General features: G+C 42.5%; 1 protein-coding gene and 1 long non-coding RNA gene across 4 annotated transcripts in view; both read left to right on the top strand.

Moving 5' to 3' along the window:
- The window catches only part of LOC117517749 (protein turtle homolog B-like), a 394,390-nt gene that overhangs the window by 8,009 nt on the left and 362,814 nt on the right, over window positions 1–23,567 (top strand). The window lies entirely within an intron of this gene.
- Window positions 2,905–22,580, top strand: LOC117517750. Its single transcript, XR_004562823.1, has 3 exons — window positions 2,905–3,015; window positions 17,406–17,417; window positions 22,569–22,580. It is a non-coding gene; the product is annotated as an uncharacterized LOC117517750 (long non-coding RNA).

Genomic DNA, 23,567 nt, shown 5'->3' with positions numbered 1-23,567 from the left:
TACAAGGAGAAGTTTTAATCTGCCAAGGTGGAGATGGAGCCTGTGACCAAAGCACTGACTGCAGCCTTTTCCAGTCGTTCAGTCACTGAGGAAGATACGGTGACATCATCAACTGCGATTGGTCAGTGGAGTCTAAATCTCTACCATCGGCCAAATTTATACTGTGAACCGATTATATTGTATATATCACCCACCCCTACTCTAAAATGTCTTGGAAGATGAAAGTTGTGGCTATCACAGAGTGACAGGAAATGCTTTTGACAAAAATTTTTTTTATTTATGTCCAGAGATCAAGGATCCAGTGACCAATTTAAAATGTTGACATAGAAAACCTGTAAAGCCTACTTTTAGTACACAGAAAATTCACAAGAGGTATCGATAAAGCCGTGGTCACAACCCGCCGTACTTGCACGTGCGCGCAGTCTACTTGCAAAAACGTGAGCTAAATTTGGAGATCTGTACTTCGTAAGTACTGCCTCAGTACGAATTTAGGAGCACGCAGATACGCCGTAGAGGTTTTAGTGCATGCAAAACTTTCGCTGCGGTCAGGCTGCGGATTCACCAGCAGTACAGATGACGCACGTTGTGAGTACTGCCTCAGTACGGATTCAAAGCAGCACATTTTCATTCAATTACTATTGAATTAACCAAATCCGTACGTAGGCAGTACGGATTACGGCACTCACCACATACTATGGAGGCCGACAGACTTGCATGCACAGCGCAGCTTCTCACTTGACCTTGGACTTTATTTCCAAACGTCAGCAACACACACTCCACAGCTTCAGTCTGTTAACTACCTGTAACTTTTCGAGGCAATTTAACACTCGTACAACTGACCACTGCAGGCTGGACATGCTCATGCATCGCCGACGCCGAAAAACACCTGCCGCTCCGGTCCCGCTCATAATAAAGAAAAACGACCCCACACACACACACACTGCTTTATTGTCAACTCTCTTTATCGTTACACTCCTAGAGACGTGCCTTGAACGTACTCCCTCCCTCGTCTTGCTACTGCCTCCACACGTTTTCACAAAAACGTAGTGGCCGTGGCATCCGCAGAAAAGGTACGGTGAAAGAAAACGCACGGTGGGTTGTGACCGGGGCTTAAGGGAATCGATAATGGCATCATTATAGATAAAATCTTATCAATACCCATCCCTAGTTGCACAGTTGATTTTCTGTAAATTGCATCAGTTTTTGGATGGTAGTGTGTCAGAGAGAATAAAGACAGAAACCTGTTGCAGAAGTGCTTTTTGATATATATATATATTTTTTTTTTTTTTCTTTTTTTCATTCTGAATGAGCATTAGTGTTCTGTAATTGGTGCTGCTCTTACACAAAATGTGTACGGTTTACCTGTGAACTGTCCACTGTATAACAATGTAATTTCTGAAAATCCTGGCGGGTTAGGCAGGAAGAATCTTTGCCTTTTTGTTGTGTGGGCCGCTAGAAGAGGAGGTACTGCTGGCCCACCATCAGAGGGCGCCCTGCCTGAAGTGCGGGCTTCAGGCAGGAGAGGGCGCTGCCGCCATGGACACAGCCGGGGTTGACAGCTGTCACTCATCAACTCATGACAGCTGTCACCCATCTCCACTTCATCAATCCACTCCATAAAAGGCGGACGTCATCTCCACCTCGCTGCCGAGATATCATCTACCTGTGAAGGTAATTGTCTCTGCTGGCTTAAACATTAAGTAATAATCTGAACTTCTTTGCAGCCGTATTCCTGTGGCGTTTCCTTATCTGTGGGATTGGCGTAAAGTGTGATCAGCGACGGCTTCGCTTCACACTCCAACCAGATAAGTGATTTAACAGGAGCTGCACAAGTGTGTGATTAGAGGTGGAGGTGACTTTCCACCTTCTGACTGTTTTTGTTACTGGGTGTGCACACACCCACATCTCACTGTTTGTGCTCCTCGCCAGCAGTACCAGATCCGACAGTCGGGGACGGTGATCACCTGGGAATTCAGGACTTGGCGGCTCCAGTATTCACCAGGTTCGGTGGTGGTGGAAATCGTGTGGTTCCGGCTCTTCTCAGGACAGACGTCTTCTATCCTCGAGCCTGCCCACACGTCACCTTTGTGTATTGACTGCTATCAGATTCTGTGATTGTGCACAACAATTATACAGACATTCACAACATTAAATTGTTACCTTTTGGCTCATCTATTGACCGTTCATTTGTGCCCCCTGTTGTGGGTCCGTGTCACTACACTTTCCCCAACACTTTTAATCAGAAGGCTGGTTGCAGTCGGCTCATCTTTTGACAGTACTAAAAATGAAAATCAGTGGTTTCATACACGACAGTGTGCACACATCTGTTTCTTCCATCAGGTCACGTGACGCTGCACCGATGAAGCTTTTTACCATTTTAAAAAGTTTAATTCTCACCTCTTTCATCCCAAATGTGTTTGTGAGAGAGGAAAGAAAGAGGAATTAGGACAGTCAGGATAACCGATTACAGGACAAAGAAAGAATGGTGTTTTGCTATTTTGACACTGTTTACTACATTTTGTTAACATATTTCTATCAGTGATTTTTGGCTCTGCTAGCGACAGGCCAAAAACCTAACTGTCCCCAGCTATAAGATGTTTTTAAGTGGCTTCCAGATGTGGAAAACCCCTGCTTCAGAAATTAAGTCTTACCATGTATCACTTCTACTCGACTTTTGACTAATTAGCTCATCTACGTACCTGCCTGAAGAGTAGCACAGGAGTGGCTTGTTTATAAGGGCATTTCCATGCTGAATGGGGAAAAATAGGCAAGATGTTTTTTTTGCAGTGTTTCCCTTGCATTTTCAGTTTTCTAGATATAAAATAACTTTAATTTACCCTATTTTAAAAAAGCCCAAATTATAATTTTCCATTGGTATGTTTAATTCAATGTTAAAGCTAAGTGCTTTACTCAAATTTTCACCCTTAATTTCAAATTCTTGCCTCATGGCTTTTTTTTTAAGCATATATTTTTCACACAACATATGTTTTTGCATACAACATTTGAATATATCAGGTTTTTCTAAATGCTGTTGCCTAGCCTGTGCATAAAAAGTATATACGAGGGCTGTCAAAGTATAGGTCCTTTTTATTTTTTCAAAAACTATATGGATTTCATTCATATGTTTTTATGTCAGACATGCTTGAACCCTTGTGCGCATGCGTGAGTTTTTCCACGCCTGTCGGTGACGTCATCTGCCTGTGAGCACTCCTTGTGGGAGGAGTCATCCAGCCCCTCGTCAGAATTCCTTTGTCTGAGAAGTTGCTGAGAGACTGGCGCTTTGTTTATCAAAATTTTTTCTAAACCTGTGAGACACATCGAAGTGGACACGGTTCGAAAAATTAAGCTGGTTTTCGGTGAAAATTTTAACGGATGATGAGAGATTTTGAGGTGATACTGTCGCTTTAAGGACTTCCCACAGTGCGAGACGTCGTGCAGCGGTCCCAGGTGCCGTCGTCAGCCTGTTTCAAGCTGAAAACCTCCACATTTCAGGCTCTATTGATCCAGGACGTCGTGAGAGAACAGAGAAGTTTCAGAAGAAGTCGGTTTCAGCATTTTATCCGGATATTCCACTGTTGAAGGAGATTTTTTTTTAATGAAAGGACGCAGCCGGCGCAGTGCGGCGGCACAGGAAAAACACCTCCGTATTGATAACCATTTGTAAAATCCAGGCGGCTTTTGATGGCTTTCAGTGGAGTGAGTATATGAGAAATTGTTTAACAGCTGGACATGTTCCAACTTGTCCTTAAGGCTTCCAATAGAGGTGTTTTTCCTGTGGCGGAGCGTCACGGCGGCTGCGAGCCGACGCTGCAATCCGTCCGCACGTCTTTCATTAAAAAAATCTCCTTTAACAGTGGAATATCCGGATAAAATGCTGAAATCGACTTCTTCTGAAACTTCTCTGTTCTCTCACGACGTCCTGGATCAATAGAGCCTGAAATGTGGAGGTTTTCAGCTTGAAACAGGCTGACGACGGCGCCTGAGAAGTGGGAAGTCCTTAAAGCGACAGTATCACCTCAAAATCTCTCATCAGCCGTTAAAATTTTCACCGAAAACCAGCTTAATTTTTCGAACCGTGTCCACTTCAATGTGTCTCACAGGTTTAGAAAAAATTTTGATCAAACAAAGCGCCAGTCTCTCAGCAACTTCTCAGACAAAGGAATTCTGACGAGGGGCTGGACGACTCCTCCCACAAAGAGTGCTCACAGGCGAATGACGTCACCGACAGGCGTGGAAAAACTCACGCATGCGCACGAGGGTTCAAGCATGTCTGACGTAAAAACATATGAATGAAATCCATATAGTTTTTGAAAAAAATAAAAAGGACCTATACTTTATTGACAGACCTCGTATTTATCCTTCTAAACATCTGTGAAATGTTATTGGTCATACACAACATAATCATCTTCTGGCATTTGCATATCATCGTAACATGTTTGTTCTTAGCACATTGCTTGTCTTATGTAAAAATTACGCCACACTTCGACTGGTGTGTATCCTGTGCATTAAAATTTTGATGGAGCTCAGCACTTGGAATAAACAAACACAAGTCAGCAGATGCTGCGCAGCCCAGCATCTTTCTGGCCCACTGCTGGAACCTCCAACTGGCAACCGGCAAATTCCTTGACTTTTGCCAGTGATAACTCTGGACTCTAGCCAGACTGCTTTCTCTCTTACCTCTTGGGTTTCCTCTCCTCCTTTCACTTTCCCCCGTCTGACTCAGAAGCTTGTCGCCCTCTCCATCCGTCTCGTCTTCCTGTCTCTGCCGCTGCTTCTTCCTGTCGTCTTCCTCTTCAGCACACTCTGATGAACCGGCGTCCCTCCAGGTTTCCAGTGGCCTCTCAGCGTGGCTGGGAAGGGAACATGGTGGGCTGTGTTAATGGAGACTTGCACAGCAACCGTCTGCTGCCATATGCACACACACTTGTTACTGCTTCCATGCACACGCACCCACATGTCGACACACGGCTATCCCCTCAGGGAACAGTGTGTCTTTAACCAGGATCTGAACATATGCCCACTAACAGGCTGCCTGCTGCAGATGAAGTTGGACTAATTACGATGAGGCTGTGAGATAAATGCCACTCTGCTGCTCGATTAATACATATGCCAATAGGGGTGGGATAAGAAGTCTGAGTGTTGGGAAGTTTGGACGTTCAGTGAATAGACATTTTATTTCAAGTTGTAAAGGCCAGAGTGTAGACAGATTTCATGAAAAGTGGCTTTATAAAAGGTTAACTGGCATTTTTGAGTAGAAGTATATCAGCATTGTTTTTAGTTTGTTCAAATGGTCCCATTCATAGAAAAATAGGATACCAAGCTAACATTTTTATTTTTAGCTTTTAAATTGTTGAGCAGCATGTCTCATGGACATGTTCTCATCTATTTGATAACTTCGTATCTCCTGTGGAACGCCATGATGCATACTATTCTTACCACATACTTCATACTGTGCTTACCACACGACACAGACAAAACATAGTTTTACTTTTACACATACTGTTTTAGATAATACAACGCAAGCAGTCACCGCATATAAATGTTAAATGCAGCATTTTTCAACCAAACACATAACTGATCCACGCTTAGGGCAACGGCCCGCCCATCTGGGTGTGGAGCTAAGGATAGGCGGAAGAAGCAGGCAGAGCGCTGTGTGATCAGCTTGCTAGTTGTTGTATCAACTTTCTGTTTAGTGACGGCATCTTTCAATACAACATCTAAAATTGCAGTCCGTTTCCTGTCAGTTTTTGAGAGTCTTCTGAGTTTGCTCCCCACAACCTACACATTAACCTTTCAAAATGGACAAGAAATGTACAACCCCAATTCCAATGAAGTTGGGACGTTATGTAAATAAAAACAAAATACAATGATTTGCAAATCCTCTTCAACCTATATTCAATTGAATACACCACAAAGAAAAGATATTTAATGTTCAAACTGATAAACTTTGTTGTTTTTGTGCAAATACTTGCTGATTTTGAAATTGTTGGGACGGGGAAACAAAAGACTGGTAAAGTTGATGAATACTCAAAGAACACCTAATTGAAAACAGGTGAGTGTCATCCCCAAAAGTCTCAGCCATTCACAAGCAAAGATGGGGCGAGGATCACCACTTTGTGAACAACTGCATGAAAAAAGTCCAACAGTTTAAGAACAATGTTTCTTAATGCTCAGTTGCAAGGATTTTAGGGATTTCATCATCTACAGTTCATAATATAGTCAGAAGATTCAGATAATTTGGCGAACTTTCTACACGTAAGCAGCAAGGCCGAAAGCCAACATTGAATGCCCGTGACCTTCGATCCCTCAGGCAGCACTGCATTAAAAACTGACATCATTGTGTAAAGGATCTTACCGTGTGGGCTCAGGAACACTTCATAAAACCATTGTCAGTTAACACAGTTCGTCGCTACATCTACAAGTGCAAGTTAAAACTCTACCATGCAAAGTGATTTCAGCAAGACAATGCCAAGCCACATTCTGCACATGTTACAACAGCGTGGCTTCATAGTAAAAGAGTGCAGGTACTGGACTGGCCTGCCTGCAGTCTAGACCTGTCGCCCATTCCAGCAGACAGGAGAGCGCTGCAGAGGGTGATCAAAACGGCCCAAGGGATCACTGGTTGCTCTCTGCCCAGCCTGGAAGACATTGCCAGCTCCTGCTACCTCAACAGAGCTGCCAGCATCAGCAAAGACACATCCCACCCCAGCAACCACCTGTTTGACCTACTACCCTCCGGCCCACGGTGTAGGTCAATCAAAACTAGGACAAACAGACTCGGGGACAGCTTTCTCCCCAGAGCGATCACTGCACTGAACAATAACAAATCACTCCTCCGCACCTTTCAAGTTTCTTGTGCAATATCTGTAAACCATGTGCAATTTTCCTGTGCAATATGATTCCACAGTTGTATATAATTCTTGTTTTACACTTTACTTGATCCACATTTTATTTCATTTTACCTTATGTTTATATTAGTTGTACATATACTCTGAATAATTTACAGTTAAATTTCACTATCTTTTATATTAGCTAAAAATTACTCGCACCACGGAAATCACCTTTTTGGAGTTGCACTCAAATCTTGTTGTAATGCAAATTACAATGACAATAAAGGCAATTCTGATTCTCATTGAAAATGTGTGGTGCATTAAGAAGCGCAAAATACGACAACAGAGACTCCGAGCTGTTGAACAACTGAAGTCGTACATCAAGCAAGAATGGGAAAGAATTCCACCTACAAAGCTTCAACAATTAGTGTCCTCAGTTCACAAATGCTTATTGAGTGTTTTTAGAAGGAAAGGTGATGTAACACAGTGGTAAACATACCACTGTCCCAGCTTTTTTGAAATGTGTTGCAGGCATCCATTTCAAAATGAGCAAAAATTTGCACAAAAACAATAAAGTTTATCAGTTTGAACATTAAATATCTTGACTTTGTGGTGTATTCAATTAAATATAGGTTGAAGAGGATTTGCAAATCATTCTGTTTTTATTTACATTTTTCACAACATCCCAACATTGGCCATTTGAATTTTCAGTAGGGGGCCAAGTAGGGGTCAATTGAAGAACTGCATAGGGGTCAAAAAAATGTTCCAATCATATTGAAAGCTATACCACATTATGTGTCTGATCACAAAGATTCCAAAAAGGTATAGTTTGCACTATCTGTGTGTAACCCATGGGGTGTTACTCTGCAATAGATCTAACTGATAATCTAGATCAGAAGAACTAAGAATGGCTCTAGGAGAGGAGAATAAAGAACTGAACCACAAATTAACTTTTGGTGTGAGCGGTACCATATATTGTGAAAGACAAACAATTTAACATACAACACATGCGAATGGCCATTCGATAGACACATTAAAAATAGTAAAGTCACGAGTAGTCACAATTCACAGTCCAGGTGTAACAATTCAACAACAAAAAATCCCCGCGCGGTATCTTGCGACCGCAAGTTCCAGTCAATGTGTTTAAATTTTTCCCAAAGGCACCACAGTTCAACGGCCTCACGCGAACCAGAAGGAGAAATGGGCCAAATATTGGGCAAAGTTTTTAGTCCAATAAAGATGTGTATATTTGGGCTGTGATTAAGAGTTGCAGAGGGGCAAACAAAAAGAAGGAAAGGCGGCTGCACAATGGTGCCTCCTACCAGACCAAGGCAGGAGATTCAGTTCACTTAAATTCAGGAAGATCTTCTGGAAGTCCCAGACAGCTGTTTAGGCTCGTTAGCTCACCATCAAACCTGGCCTGTATGAAGGACAGGACCAATTAAAGTTTCTAGTGCGCACAATTAATTAAAAATATTCAACAACATTCAAAAATACCAGTGCTAAAATATATATTATATAAATAGCAAAGTATGTCATTGTAGAACAGTTCAAAAATACACATTCTATTCGAATAAATAACATTTGTCATATCAAACATTCATCTTAACTCGAGTCAATAATACCAATTTAACATTCACAGATAAAGTGCATTGCAGCTCCAGTGATTAACTAAACTGCAGATAAAGTGCAATGGATGCATACGAGGTCTGTCCAAAAAGTATCGGACCTTTTTATTATTTGCAAAAACCATGAGTTTTTTCACGCCTGTCGGTTGCGTCATTCGCCTGTGAGCAGGCTTTGTGTGAGCAGTGGTCCACCCTCTCGTCTGATTTTTATTGCGAATAAATGTCTGAACGATTTGGAGCTTTGCTGCATCAAATTTTTCCAGAAACTGTGAGAGACCTCCAGCTGGACACCATTCGGAAAATTTAGATGGCTTTCAGCGACGATTTTATGGGGAATACACAGATTAAGGAGTGCTCCAGCCGCTCCTCTTTCCATGACAAAAACTCCTGTAACAGTGGAATGTGCCGTTCATTTCCAAACTGGACACTGTGTTTTATCCGGGACGTCATCTGACTAGCACAGGAATTGTGAAAAGACGTGGACATCAGCACTTTTTTGGCACATTGAGACAGACGTGCGGAGGAATTCCGCGCGTCGCGGCGGTGCCGCATGGCGCAAAGCAATGCCGTGATGAAGCCTCACGGGACATGTTCTGGCATGTCCAGGCACATCCACAATTTCTCGGATAATCACTCGATGGAAAAACCACCGACAGCTGTCTGAACGCCATCTCAAAGCCATCCTGTGAGATCAAAACGGAGGTGTTCCTTTGTCTCGCTCCATCAGCAAATCGGTCATGACGCGCAAGGCCTCCGCTCGGCTTTCCATGACAAAATCTCTTGTTAAAAGTGAAATCTGCCGGAAAATGGTTGATGTCCAGCTCTTGTGATAACCAGAGAAAATGCACACAACGGTCTGGCTCCACAGAACCATCCGTTTAGAAATGATCCGGTGGTTTTCTGGCTCTCGATGGCGGCACGGAGCGTGGCGGGCCGAGCGTCCTTAAAGCCGTCCTTAAAGCTGTAGTAACAGTGCTTATTCTCTGTGAAGCCCGTAAAATTTTCACCGAAAGCCAGATAAGTTTTTCGAATGGTTTCCAGGTGCCAGTCTCTAACAGTTTCTGAAAAAATTCTGATGGAAAAAAAGCCCAAATCATTCCGCTATTTCCTGACAATGAAAATCCGCCGAGGGGGTGGACCACTCCTCACTCAAAGCCTGCACACAGGCGAATGACGCAACCGACAGGCGTGGAAAAACTCACGCATGCGCACGAGGGTTCAAGCTTGTCTGACGCAATCACACGTGATTCAAATCTATATGGTTTTTGAAAAAATAATAAGGTCGGATACTTTTCTAATAGACCTCGTACACAGTCAAATTTTGGTGCTTGTAACCGGATTTGAACGATTCTTACAGTTATCTGCTGTACTAAAACAACAAATTTTAAGTGAAGCGTTCAACGTTTATGTATTTTCTGAACATCATGATAAACTCATATTACTCTTAAAACAATGGAATTCTTAATTCATCACTTCTAGGTGTTTTATGCCAAGAAGTTATAACTGATGTTTGTAATTTATTGATTTAACAGTGGCTGCGTAATACTGCTGATGAGGAACAAACAGTGTATGTATTCTGATGTCCGGGTTATTTTTAAATCATGACCAACACATAAATGAATATTAGACCAAAAGACAAATTGGACCAAAATAATAATTGAAGACAATAGTCAACATCCACATAATAACATGCATGTTTGTTGCTGAGAGAACACATATTTTATGTACTGTTATTCAAACATCAATCATGTCCTGCTGCTTTTGCACAAATGTAAACTTGATATGTGGAAACATTATTAAGGGCCCCTTCACACTGCGAATAAGTACACCTGAGGGCGACTTACTGTGAAACAGCTAGTATGAGCGAACCATGAAACATTGCGCCGATGGCAGGCATGCACGATCCCGGTGCAATGGTTTGTGCATACGATGGTGTCTTTCGAACAGGAACACAGTGCGAGCAGCTACAGCTGTGGAATAAATAAAAAAATAAAAAACCAGTTGGTACGTGTGGAACCACATTGCGCCGCTGCTGTGGGGAAAAAAAAAATACAAGCCACCCACGGGATTCATACCTGCTCTTTACTGATTGCCAGCCCGAAACTTTGCCACTGAGCTACCGTCGCTGGCCTATAAACAGTGCAGGAAAATGCCTGAAATCCACAAAGAGATGGACATATTTAACAATAAATAAATAAATCCACACATCACAAAAACACAGCATTTCGTTGAATCCTTCTTACCAAGTATGATCCATCTGTTCCTCTGTAGATGACCCATGGTCACAGATGTACAGTCATGAAATTACATTAATGAGAAGCAGTGTGCTCTCATCATGTTCGCATCTGCTGGTAGCATGTCCAGCCGGCCACACATGCGTGTCCTGCCCGACAGGCGTGTCATGTCCATGTCGCGCCGCAGGACTGACATCGCGTTATGTGGAACAGAGCTCACGTGGGTGACATGATGGTCAGATTGCCCATTGCGTGTTATGAACTGACGGGCCGTTTCAACCTGGGGCAGCCTGTCAGTGTGCACGCTGTGCGCGTGCTCACCTGCAGCCCGTCTCCACAGCGATATATATGTTTTTATTTATGTCCACCATGAGGACAGCAAGCAGTCACGCATGTCACACTGGGCAGTTCTCAGTCCATGTCCGTCCAAACACAGTACGTGTTGTCCAGATCCATAAATCTCCACAGCCACTTCTGTCGGTGGCCACACCTGTCAGTTTTGCGCACACACCAATTCACTGTGTCTGTTTGCAAAGCCACACTCATGGAGCACTTAGACAAATTTCACATCCAGCCCGACAGTGATTGTCTACAGACTGTTGTCGTGTTAATAGTGCAACTGGCCACACATTTTGTAAGTGCCATGCGAGCGGTGTTATATGTGCGTGCGTGTCACCTGGAATTTGGATGACACCTGCCACAAGAGTGTTTGATGGGTTTGCACAGCGCACACTCTGTCGGAGGTGATGTGATCACTACATTGTTTCTTATGTATAAGATAATTCAGATAGTATGAATGCTTTGCCTCATTGAATGGTATGTTACAGCTTTCACCTCATGAAATATTTGTACCATTGAAAGAATGTAAAAACATTCATTATTTGTTTAATATAACGGCTAAAATAGATCCCTGTCATTTGATATTTTATTAATTTGTAAACAGCAGAAAAGGGACTTACCTTTTGGTGTTCCACTGCTGCTAAAGTCCAACAGGAACTTTAAACAGGTGTCCAAATTGTGACGTGTAGTTCGGTGATGCTATGCACTGTGCACTGGTTTGTACTTCCATAAAAAAAAAAAAAGACTTTGTGTAGTTCCTCAGTCCATCCAAAAATCACATCAGCTTTTCATCTGAACAGATTTGATTGCTGCAAGGAATGTATGAGCAGTTTTTTTCTCAATACTCAACAATGAACGTGAAAGTTTTTAATTAAATGCATTTATACAAACACTATATTTATTAATCCTCATTATTAAGCAACCTAGCTAACATATTTCGCTAACATCAGCAATCTAGCTAAGTAGCAAGCATTTATGAAGGGGCTGTGAGTACATATGCACCATATTTCAAACTGATTTGAACACGTTATTTCATTGGTCAAAACGTTGGTATTTAGTTGGTTTGGGTTCGATCAATCAATCAATCAATTTTATTTATATAGCACCAAATCACAACAAACAGTTGCCCCAAGGCGCTTTATATTGTAAGGCAAGGCCATACAATAATTACGTAAAAGCCCAAACGGTCAAAACGACCCCCTGTGAGCAAGCACAGGGGGTCGTTTCGATGCCGATCTCAATTTTTGGGACTAATATGTATGTACATTTGTATACTTTCAGCTGACCTTGACTGGCCTGTTACAGCGAACTGTACTATTCCATGTTACTGTGCTGGCAGCTGACATACAACTCCAATTCCAATGAAGTTGGGACGTTATGAAAAATGTAAATAAAAACAGAATACAATGATTTGCAAATCCTCTTCAACCTATATTCAGTTGAATACACCACAAAGACAATGTTCACACTGATAAACTTTGTTTTTGTGCTCATGTTGAAATGGATGGCTGCAACACTTTTCAATAAAACAGGTACAGTGGTATGTCTACCACTGTGTTACATCACCTTTCCTTCTAACAACACTCAGTAAGCGTTTGTGAACTGACGAAACTAATTGTCGAAGCTTTGTAGGTGGAATTCTTTCCCATTCTTGCTTGATGTATGACTTCAGTTGCTCAACAGTCTGGACTCTCCGTTGTTATATTTTGCGCTTCATAATGCGCCACACATTTTCAATGGGCGACAGGTCTGGACTGCAGGCAGGCCAGTCTAGTACCTCCACTCTTTTACTACAAAGCCATGCTGTTGTAATGTGCAGAATGTGGCTTGGCATTGTCTTGCTGAAATAAGCAGGGACGTCCCTGAAAAAGTTGTTGCTTGGATGGCAGCATGTGTTGCTCCAAAACCTGGATGTTCCTTTCAGAATTGTTGGTGCCATCACAGATGTGTAAGTTGACCGTACCATGGGCACTAACACACCCTCATACAATCACAGATGCTGGCATTTGAACTTGGCACTGGTAACAGCCTGGATGGTCTTTTTCCTCTTTTGTCCGGAGGACACGACGTCCATGATTTCCAGAAACAATATGAAATGTGCACTCATCAGACCAGAGCACACTTTCTCACTTTGCGTCTGTCCATTTCAAATGAGCTTGGGCCAGAGAAGGCGGCGGTGTTTCTGGGTGTTGTTGATGGATGGCTTTCGCTTTGCATGGTAGAGTTTTACCTTGCACTTGTAGATGTAGCAACAAACAGTGTTAACTGACAGTGGTTTTCTGAAATGTTCCTGAGCCCACGCGATAAGATCCTTTACACAATGATGTTAGTTTTTAATTCAGTGCCGCCTGAGGGATCGAAGGTCACTGGCATTTAGTGTTGGCTTTCGTCCTTGCTGCTTACGTGTCAAACGTTCTCCAAATTCTCTGAATCGTCTGATTATATTTTGGACTGTAGATGATGAAATCCCTAAAATCCTTGTGCTTGTGAATGGCTCAGACGTTTGGGGATGCTCCTTTTATACCCAATCATGACACTCAAATGTTTCCAATTAGGTGTTCTTTGAGTATTCATCAACTTTCCCAGTCTTTTGTTTCCCCGGCCCAACTTTTTAAAATGTGTTGTAGGCATCAATTTCAAAATGAGCAAATATTTGCACTAAAACAACAAAGTTTATCAGTTTGAACATTAAATATTTTGTCTTTGTGGTGTATTCAATTGAATATAGGTTGAAGAGGATTTGCAAATCATTGTATTTTGTTTTTATTTACATGTTACACGACGTCCCAACTTCATTGGAATTGGGGTTGTACTATTTCCAACATGTTAGTAGATTATGTATTGTAATGAGTGCAACTCTAGTACTTATCGTGCGCTGCCTATCTGCATTCTAATCATCCAGGATGCATACTGTAGGTGAAGTATCTAAAAATACAGCAGTAGTTTTATATAAATCTTGTTTTGTAACTGTATGTGCTACTTTCAGAATCAGAAGTGGTGCCTTTTTAGATAAATTGTGTATTTAAATGGAGCTGGCAGAGAGCACTGCTGCCTAATTAATTGTGTTCCTTAAACATATGCTGCAAAAGAGACAATCTTGATCAGACGATCTTCATGATCAGCAGCTTTGTTTTTGCCAAACATCCACCCACTTACAGGGAGAGCACTCATTAAATGATCATCAAAAAAAGACCCATAAATGATCAGAGATCATCAAAAAAACAAGGATACCAATAAACTAGGGTCAAGATTCGTTTTAAGTAATTGTCTTAAGTAATGGTTTAATCACTGCAGATTTGAAACTTTTAGGAACAGATCCAGAAGTTAAAGAAAGATTAATATTTCTGGCACAGTCAGCCCAAGAGTGGGCCACAGGTCCTTAAACAGTTTTGTTGGTATAGGATCAAATAAACAGGTTGTCCTTTTTGTTGACCTTAACGAGTTTCGTCAGCATTATGCTTGTTTTTGTTGATCAAATCAGAGTAATAGGTCCGCTTTGCAGCCAATAATGCATGCTTATCGTCTAAGATAGCATCATGCCATGCAAGGTGGAATACTTCTAATTTTGAGCAATGTCATTTCCGTTCTAGACCTCTTACCTCATGCTTGAGGTCACGCAGGTAATCTTTGAACCAAGGTGACTGTGATTTGGGGGAGCGCGGTTTTAACATAGGTGGCGCAATCATGTCGAGTGTCGTTTTGAGCACTGAGTTTAAACTATCCACAAGACTGTCTACTGATTGGATATTTGCCAAATGTGAAGCTAAGACATCAGGCAGTCTAGCTTCGAGTTCAGTCTTAGTTGAGGAGTTGATGCATCGCCGTCGTGATATATAAGGTTGCTGTTCCACTAAACACGGCAGCGAAATTGTAAACATAATAAGTGAATGATCAGAGACCACTGATGTAAGAGGCATGATGTCAATATTCGTGACAGCAATACCACGTGCAAGAACCAGATCCAGGGTATTTCCACTAATGTGTGTCGAGTTCCGAATGCATTACCAAAATCCTAATGCATCCACAATTTCCATAAATGATTTGCAGAGGGGATCAGAAGGCCTATTTATATGAACATTAAAGTCACCAATGATCAAAATGTTATCTGCACTCGTTGACAAGTTTGAGATGAACGCACCAAATTCATCTAAGAATTCAGAATATGGGCCAGGAGGCCTGTAAACAGTGACAAAGTAATACGGCTGATTTTCATACTTCTGACCTTGGCAATGCGTAATATCCTGAGCAGAGCAGAGAATCAGACGCTCAAATGAGTTATATTTATGACTCCCAACAGCTTATAAGCTAAACCTAGATTTATAAATAACACCCCCGCCTTGCTTCGCATCACGAGGGACGTGACTAAATGTATATGGTGGTGGGCAGGCCTCATTTAAGGGGAGGACAGCTGTAGGTTTAAGCCAGGTTTCACATAACCCAATCATATCAGAGTGATCAATAATTAGATCATTAATCAACAATGATTTTGAGGACAGTGATCTTATGTTAATGAGACCCACACTAAGGACCTCAGTGGGGTTGACAGTTGAACTGTTTGGATTTAGGGGTGGTTCCAGAGTAGCATCTATAAGATGCCTAGAAGTAGGTTTAGGTTTGAGACATTCCACGCGCGTTGTAGGTGGCAGACACGAAATCTTTGCTATTGCTGGAACAACCACTGGGCCATCCTCAATTTCAACATCATCCAATGTAGTAATGGGTATTACGTTTGCAAAGCATATCCCTCTATGATTTTTATGGACACGTCTACGGAAGCAGGCCACAGTCTCAACTTGTTGAATTTCCCTCCCTGGCAGATACACTGCACTATGACCATAGTGAGTTTTCTGCACTAATTTCCCTGCTAAGCTAATGGATTCCACACCCACATTTGACATAAGCCTTGCAGGGTCTCTAATCACCTGCTCCATGGCCTGCTGTAAATTCCTAATGTTACCCTCCCTGTAGAGCTCTATCTATGTTCGCAGACAAGATGGCGGCGCCTTCCTCAGTAGGGTGGAGGCCGTCCGGCATCAGCAAGCCATGGCGGACACAAGGCCAGTTATCAAAAAAGCTAAAGCCTTGCTGTCTACAAAATTGCGCCAGCCATCTATTTAACGTCAGGAGTTAAGTTTTAAATGTATCTTAAATTATTTTGTGGCTTTGTCGTTTTTATGGCATTTTTATGTTCTTTTATGTCTTTTTATTGTTTGTGTATGTCTTGCTAGTGCACTTTTGAGCTCCTTGCACCATTTTTCCAATGTGGTTTTAATACTGCATATGGCAAATAAACTTGATCTTGAAGGAGTGCCTGTAACATCTAACTCCACTGAGCTAAGAAGCTGCTCTAACTTACGGACGCAGCACTCTGAGAGCCACCCTATCTTCCAACATCATGCAAGATTTACGGAGGGTGTAAAGCAGATAAAGTAGGGTACTTTGTGTACTAAGAAATTTAAGAGTATCGCCAAGCAAGCACGAGCTAACCAATAATGGATAATCTAACCATTCCTAAGGCTCACACAGGATTCACACAGATGTAAATAAATGAATTATAATTCACAGCAGTTACACTGATAGAGTAGCAGAAGTATTAGACTTGTAAGAACAGGAAAAAAAAAAACTCCTACAAGTAAACCACTCCTAAGATTAACACAAGAGAAAAGTACTAAGCTAAAATTCACAACAATTACACTAAAAAACTAACAGAAGTATTTAAAAAAAAAGGGGGGGGGGGGTCGAACTAGCTAACGCAAGGTAACCGCTAGAGAAAATGCTAGCCACTCCTAAGATTTACACAGGAGTAAAATAATGACCTGAAATTCACAGCAGTTACACTGAAAAAGTAACAGAAGTATTAAACAGGTTAAAAAAAAAGAAAAAGAAACAGCTATAAAAGTAATGGCGGGGGAGGGGGGGAGTCAACCTAGCTAACGAAAGGTAACCGGTAGCGACTGCTAACCACTAGTGAATGCTAACCGCTAGCGATTCACAACAGGACTGTAGTTAAATAAGGTTCAGAGTAGATACATTTAACAACCAGAAGAGTGCTAAACAGAAATAAAAGAAACTTATACAACCGTGTAAAGTTCAGAAGAGCGTCACAACACAAACAATCTGTCGGAAGCCATGATTTTCCTTTATAAATCAATAGTTGTCTGGATCAGAAATTTCAGTTAAATATATCACATAGCAGACGAACACACTGATATTTGAGAAGTGAAATTAAGTTTCTAGTATTTACAGAAAGTGTACAATAATTATTTAAACAAAATTAGGCAGGTGCATAAATTTGGGCACCCTTGTCATTTTATTGATTTGAATATGGTTGGCTCTCACTGCGGTATTGTATCACTTCCTGTTCCGGAACACAGCTGTGTTTTGCTGTATGTGTTAGCTGTTTAATCTGCGCAGTTAGATTGATCTAGTTAACTAGATAACGATTTGTTTCACAGTGTAATCTTCATGTGCCTTAACTAAAGCACTCCCTCTGCTGAATCACCTCTAAATTATTTACACATTATTCACTTTGTGTGTTTTTAGGAATCCGCTAGCTTAGCACAGCTACTAGCTCTTGGCCGGTTTAGCATGGTGGCTTCTCCTGTCTCTCCCGCACTTTTCTGCTCTGGGTGTGAAATGTTTAGTTATTCCTCGGCCACCTTTAGCAGTAATGGTACTTGTAATAAGTGTAGCTTATTCGTAGCTTTGGAGGCCAGGCTGGGCGAATTGGAGACTCGGCTCCGCACCTTGGAAAATCCTCCAGCTAGCCAGGCCCCTGTAGGCGGTGCGGACCAAGGTAGCTTAGCCGCCGTTAGTTCCCCTCCAGCAGATCCCGAGCAGCCGGGAAAGCAGGCTGACTGGGTGACTGTAAGGAGGAAGCGTAGTCCTAAACAGAAGCCCCGTGTACACTGCCAACCCGTTCACATCTCTAACCATTTTTCCCCACTCGGCGACACACCCGCCAAGGAACAAACTCTGGTTATTGGCGACTCTGTTTTGAGAAATGTGAAGTTAGCGACACTAGCAACCATAGTCAGTTGTCTTCCGGGGGCCAGAGCAGGCGACATTGAAGGAAATTTGAAACTGCTGGCTAAGGCTAAGCGTAAATTTGGTACGATTGTAATTCACGTCGGCAGTAATGACACCCGGTTACGCCAATCGGAGGTCACTAAAATTAATATTGAATCGGTGTGTAACTTTGCAAAAACAATGTCGGACTCTGTAGTTTTCTCTGGCCCCTCCCCAGTTGGACCGGTAGTGACTTGTTTAGCCGCATATTCTCCTTGAACTGCTGGCTGTCTGAGTGGTGTCCAAAAAATGAGGTGGGCTTCATAGATAATTGGCAGTGCTTCTGGGGAAAATCTGGTCTTGTTAGGAGAGATGGCATACATCCCACTTTGGATGGAGCAGCTCTCATTTCTAGAAATCTGGCCAATTTTCTTAAATCCTCCAAACCGTGACTATCCAGGGTTGGGCCCAGGAAGCAGAGTTGTAGTCTTACACACCTCTCTGCAGCTTCTCTCCCCCTGCCATCCCCTCATTACCCCATCCCCGTAGAGACGGTGCCTGCTCCCAGACCACCAATAACCAGCAAAAATCTATTTAAGCATAAAAATTCAAAAGAAGGAGTTCCACAAGTGTCTGTGCTAGGACCAATTTTATTCACTTTATACATGCTTCCCTTAGGCAGTATTATTAGACGGCATTGCTTAAATTTTCATTGTTACGCAGATGATACCCAGCTTTATCTATCCATGAAGCCAGAGGACACACACCAATTAGCTAAACTGCAGGATTGTCTTACAGACATAAAGACATGGATGACCTCTAATTTCCTGCTTTTAAACTCAGATAAAACTGAAGTTATTGTACTTGGCCCCACAAATCTTAGAAACATGGTGTCTAACCAGATCCTTACTCTGGATGGCATTACCCTGACCTCTAGTAATACTGTGAGAAATCTTGGAGTCATTTTTGATCAGGATATGTCATTCAATGCGCATATTAAACAAATATGTAGGACTGCTTTTTTGCATTTACGCAATATCTCTAAAATTAGAAAGGTCTTGTCTCAGAGTGATGCTGAAAAACTAATTCATGCATTTATTTCCTCTAGGCTGGACTATTGTAATTCATTATTATCAGGTTGTCCTAAAAGTTCCCTGAAAAGCCTTCAGTTAATTCAAAATGCTGCAGCTAGAGTACTGACAGGGACTAGCAGGAGAGAGCATATCTCACCCATATTGTCCTCTCTTCATTGGCTTCCTGTTAATTCTAGAATAGAATTTAAAATTCTTCTTCTTACTTATAAGGTTTTGAATAATCAGGTCCCATCTTATCTTAGGGACCTCATAGTACCATATCACCCCAATAGAGCGCTTCGCTCTCAGACTGCAGGCTTACTTGTAGTTCCTAGGGTTTGTAAGAGTAGAATGGGAGGCAGAGCCTTCAGCTTTCAGGCTCCTCTCCTCTGGAACCAGCTCCCTATTCGGATCAGGGAGACAGACACCCTCTCTACTTTTAAGATTAGGCTTAAAACTTTCCTTTTTGCTAAAGCTTATAGTTAGGGCTGGATCAGGTGACCCTGAACCATCCCTTAGTTATGCTGCTATAGACTTAGACTGCTGGGGGGTTCCCATGATGCACTGAGTGTTTCTTTCTCTTTTTGCTCTGTATGCACCATTCTACATTTAATCATTAGTGATTGATCTCTGCTCCCCTCCTCAGCATGTCTTTTTCCTGGTTCTCTCCCTCAGCCCCAACCAGTCCCAGCAGAAGACTGCCCCTCCCTGAGCCTGGTTCTGCTGGAGGTTTCTTCCTGTTAAAAGGGAGTTTTTCCTTCACACTGTCGCCAAGTGCTTGCTCACAGGGGGTTGTTTTGACCATTGGGTTTTTTCCGTAATTATTGTATGGCTTTGCCTTACAATATAAAGCGCCTTTGGGCAACTGTTTGTTGTGATTTGGTGCTATATAAATAAAATTGATTTGATTTAATACATGTAGCACTAATTATTGTAATATAAAATTGGTTTGATAAGCTCATTGACCCTTGACCTCCTTACACAGGTGAATCCAATCATGAGAAAGGGTATTTAAGGTGGCCATTTGCAAATCCCCCCCCCCCCCACATCTCTTCTAATGAGTGGCAACATGGGAGCCTCTAAACAACTCTCAAATGACCTGAAAACAAAGAGTGTTCAACATCATGGTGTAGGGGAAGGATACAAAAAGCTATCTCAGAGATTTCAGCTGTCTGTTTCCACTGTGAGGAACATAGTGAGGAAATGGAAGACCACAGCCACAGTAGTAGTTAAGGCCTGAAGTGGCAGGTGATAATCAGTGAATCGCTGGTGACGCACAGCACTTACACTGCTGAGCTCCGAAATGACGCATGCGCAGTGAAGGATGGGTGAACCAATTTTTAGGTGGGGCCATTCCATCGGTGACACCGGTTTAAGGCTACTCTTGTCTGTTCTCCATATAATGTGGAGTTGCATCAGAAAGAGCATCTGGTGTAAAACCAAATGTAACACCAAATCATTATGCAGATCCACCTCAGATCTGCTGTGGCGACCCCGAGTGAAACAAGGGAGAAGCCAAAGGTAGCTTTTATTTTTTCCTTTAACTCCACTAGTCCTGCAACAACAAATCGATAAAATCGATAAAATTTGATTACGACAGGCGTTGGCAACACAATGCGTCATCGATGCGTTGTGTCGAGCGATTATAGCGCCAGAAGCGACCAGTGCACAGAGCAGATCAGACGCTGTTTCGTAGAAGAACTACACACTTAGAATATGGCAGAAGCAAGTAGACAGAAGAAAGTCAAGACTTCAAAAGTGTGGGAGCACTTTATGTTAACGAAAGACGTTTGTTAACTGCAACATTTGCAAGTCGGACCTTGCATGGCACAGGAGTACGACGGTAATGATGCATCTCAAACGAAAGCATGTCGGAGTCATCAACGAAGAAGGGGAGAGCTCAGTGTCTGAGGGGACACGAGGGGACTGGACCACTCCTCTCGTCGGATTTTCATTGTCAGGAAAATGGCTGATCGACTGCCGCTTTGCTTCATCAAAATTTTTTCAGAAAGTGTGAGAGACAGCCAAGTGGAAACCATTTGGAAAATTCAGATGGCTTTCGGTGAAGATCTTATGGGGATCACACAGATTAAGGACAATTACAACTGGATTAAAGACAGCCCACAGCGGCAGATGGCACGCCGTGCACTGAGCGGCAGTCGACAGGCTGAAACGACAAGATCATTTCCAAAGTGAACGCTTTGTTGATCCGGGACGTCGTCTGACTACCAGAGAAATGGCAAGACAGCTGGACATAGCACTTTTTCGGCACATTCCACTGTTACAGGAGTTTTTGTAATGGAAAGAGGAGCGGAGAAATTCACCACAGAGCCGCTCATGGCGCGGGACAAAAGCACCTCCGTGTTGGTCTCACAGGACAAGCCCTAACATGCCCAGCTCTTACACCATTCGGAAAATTCAGACGGCTTTCGGTGGCTTTTCAGTCGTGTGACTATCCGAGAAATTGTGGACGAGCTGGACATGCCACAACATGTCCTGTGGGGCTTCATCACGGCGTTGCTTTTTGTTCTGCGCCCTGCGCCTCCGTCCCGATGCGCGAATTCCTCCGCACGTCTTTTCATGCAGAAAAACTCCTGTAACAGTGGAATGTGCCATTCATTTCCAAAGTAAAGGCTTTGTTGATCCGGGACGTCGTCTGACTACATCAGCACTTTTTCGGCATGAAAAGACGTGCGCAGAAATTCGCACGTCGGGACGGAGGCGCAGGGCACAGAACAAAAAGCAACGCCATGTCCTGTGAAGTCTCACAGGACATGTTGTAGCATGTCCAGCTCGTCCACAATTTCTTGGATAGTCACACGACTGAAAAGCCACCGAAAGCCGTCTGAATTTTCCGAATGGTGAAAGAGCTGGGCATGTTAGGGCTTGTACTGTGAGACCAACACGGAGGTACTTTCGTCCCGCACCATAAGCGGCTCTGTGGCGAATTTCTCCGCTCCTCTTTCCATTACAAAAACTCCTGTAACAGTGGAATGTGCCAAAAAAGTGCTATGTCCAGCTGTCTTGCCATTTCTCTGGTAGTCAGACGATGTCCCGTATCAACAAAGCGTTCACTTTGGAAATGATCTGGTCGTTTGAGCCTGTCGATCGCTGCTCGGTGCGCGGCGCGCCCTCAGCCGCTGTGGGCCGTCTTTTATCCAGTTGTAATTGTCCTTAATCTGTGTGATCCCCATAAGATCTTCACCGAAAGCCATCTGAATTTTCCAAATAGTTTCCACTTGGCTGTCTCTCACATTTTCTGAAAAAATTTTGATAAAGCGGCAGTCGATCAGCCAATTTCCTGACAATGAAAATCCGACGAGGGGGCTGGACCACTCCTCCCACAAGGCGTGCTCACAGGCGAATGATGCAACCGACAGGCATGAAAAAACTCACGCATGCGCTCGAAGGTTCAAGCTTGGCTGATGCAGTCACACATGATTCAAATCCATATAGTTTTTGCAAAAAATAAAAAGGTCTGTTACTTTTCTAACAGACCTCGTATTTTTGTTTAAGCAGTCGTAACGTCTCAGTATGACAAGTCAGGCAGTGATATGAAGCTAGTCAGGCTCAAGCTGTCTGCATGTCTCCCAGAGCAGTGAGGTGAGTGGCAGAGTGAGAGAAAAAGAAAATAGTAACAGCACCGACAGTTTTTTATTAATGTTGTCAGAGTCCGACCATCGACATTAACGCTTGTCCGATTGTCCGGGACAAGTGTAAAATGTGATCAGACAAGTAATAGCTCTAAATCATTGTCCGACCGGACAAGTGGCATTTTTTTTTTCGGGGTTTAAAACATTCAAATTCTTCTCGCACAACTGGCCGCTCCCCCCCTCTCCCGCAGACAGAGAGCCGAGCAGCACTGCAGCGGAAAAAACCCTCAAAAGTCTTCACATAAAACGAGCTCCAGAAAAAGAGAGAGAGAGAATATGTGGGATGAGTCACATGTGTCATTGTGAAATGACCACATAGTTTACAAGTTATACAGAGAATGTTGCACATATATAATGAGTCAGGCTACAGTTTTTGATTTAGGTTTTATGGTTAACTGGTTATGCTAATTGCTCATTTACAGCAATAAAAATACCTCTTTTTTCACCATATATTTTATATGTTGTTTTATGGCAACTCAGCCCTTTGATAAAGCAATGCCATTTGAAATAATTATTTTTGTTCTTTATTATAAACTGTTTTATTCTTTATTATTTTATATTTCAACAGCCAAGGGACATTTGACAATTTGATTTTCAAGTATTTTAAGTTTTCAAATAATGTTCTGTTGTTAAATAAAGTGATGGAAGGAGAGAAAAATTGTTTCCCTGGCACATTTTAAAAAAATTCCCAGCTAATTCGATTAATTAATCGTGTCGAAACCCCATCAGATTAATCGATGATCCAAATAATCGTTTGTTGCAGCCCTAAACTCCACATTTGTGCATTATGATCCAGTTAATT

The sequence above is a fragment of the Thalassophryne amazonica genome, chromosome 9, assembly GCF_902500255.1.
Source record: "Thalassophryne amazonica chromosome 9, fThaAma1.1, whole genome shotgun sequence".
Lineage (NCBI taxonomy): Eukaryota > Metazoa > Chordata > Actinopteri > Batrachoidiformes > Batrachoididae > Thalassophryne > Thalassophryne amazonica.
The sequence above is the reverse complement of the archived record's forward strand: the minus strand, read 5'-3'. Positions and strand labels throughout refer to the sequence as shown.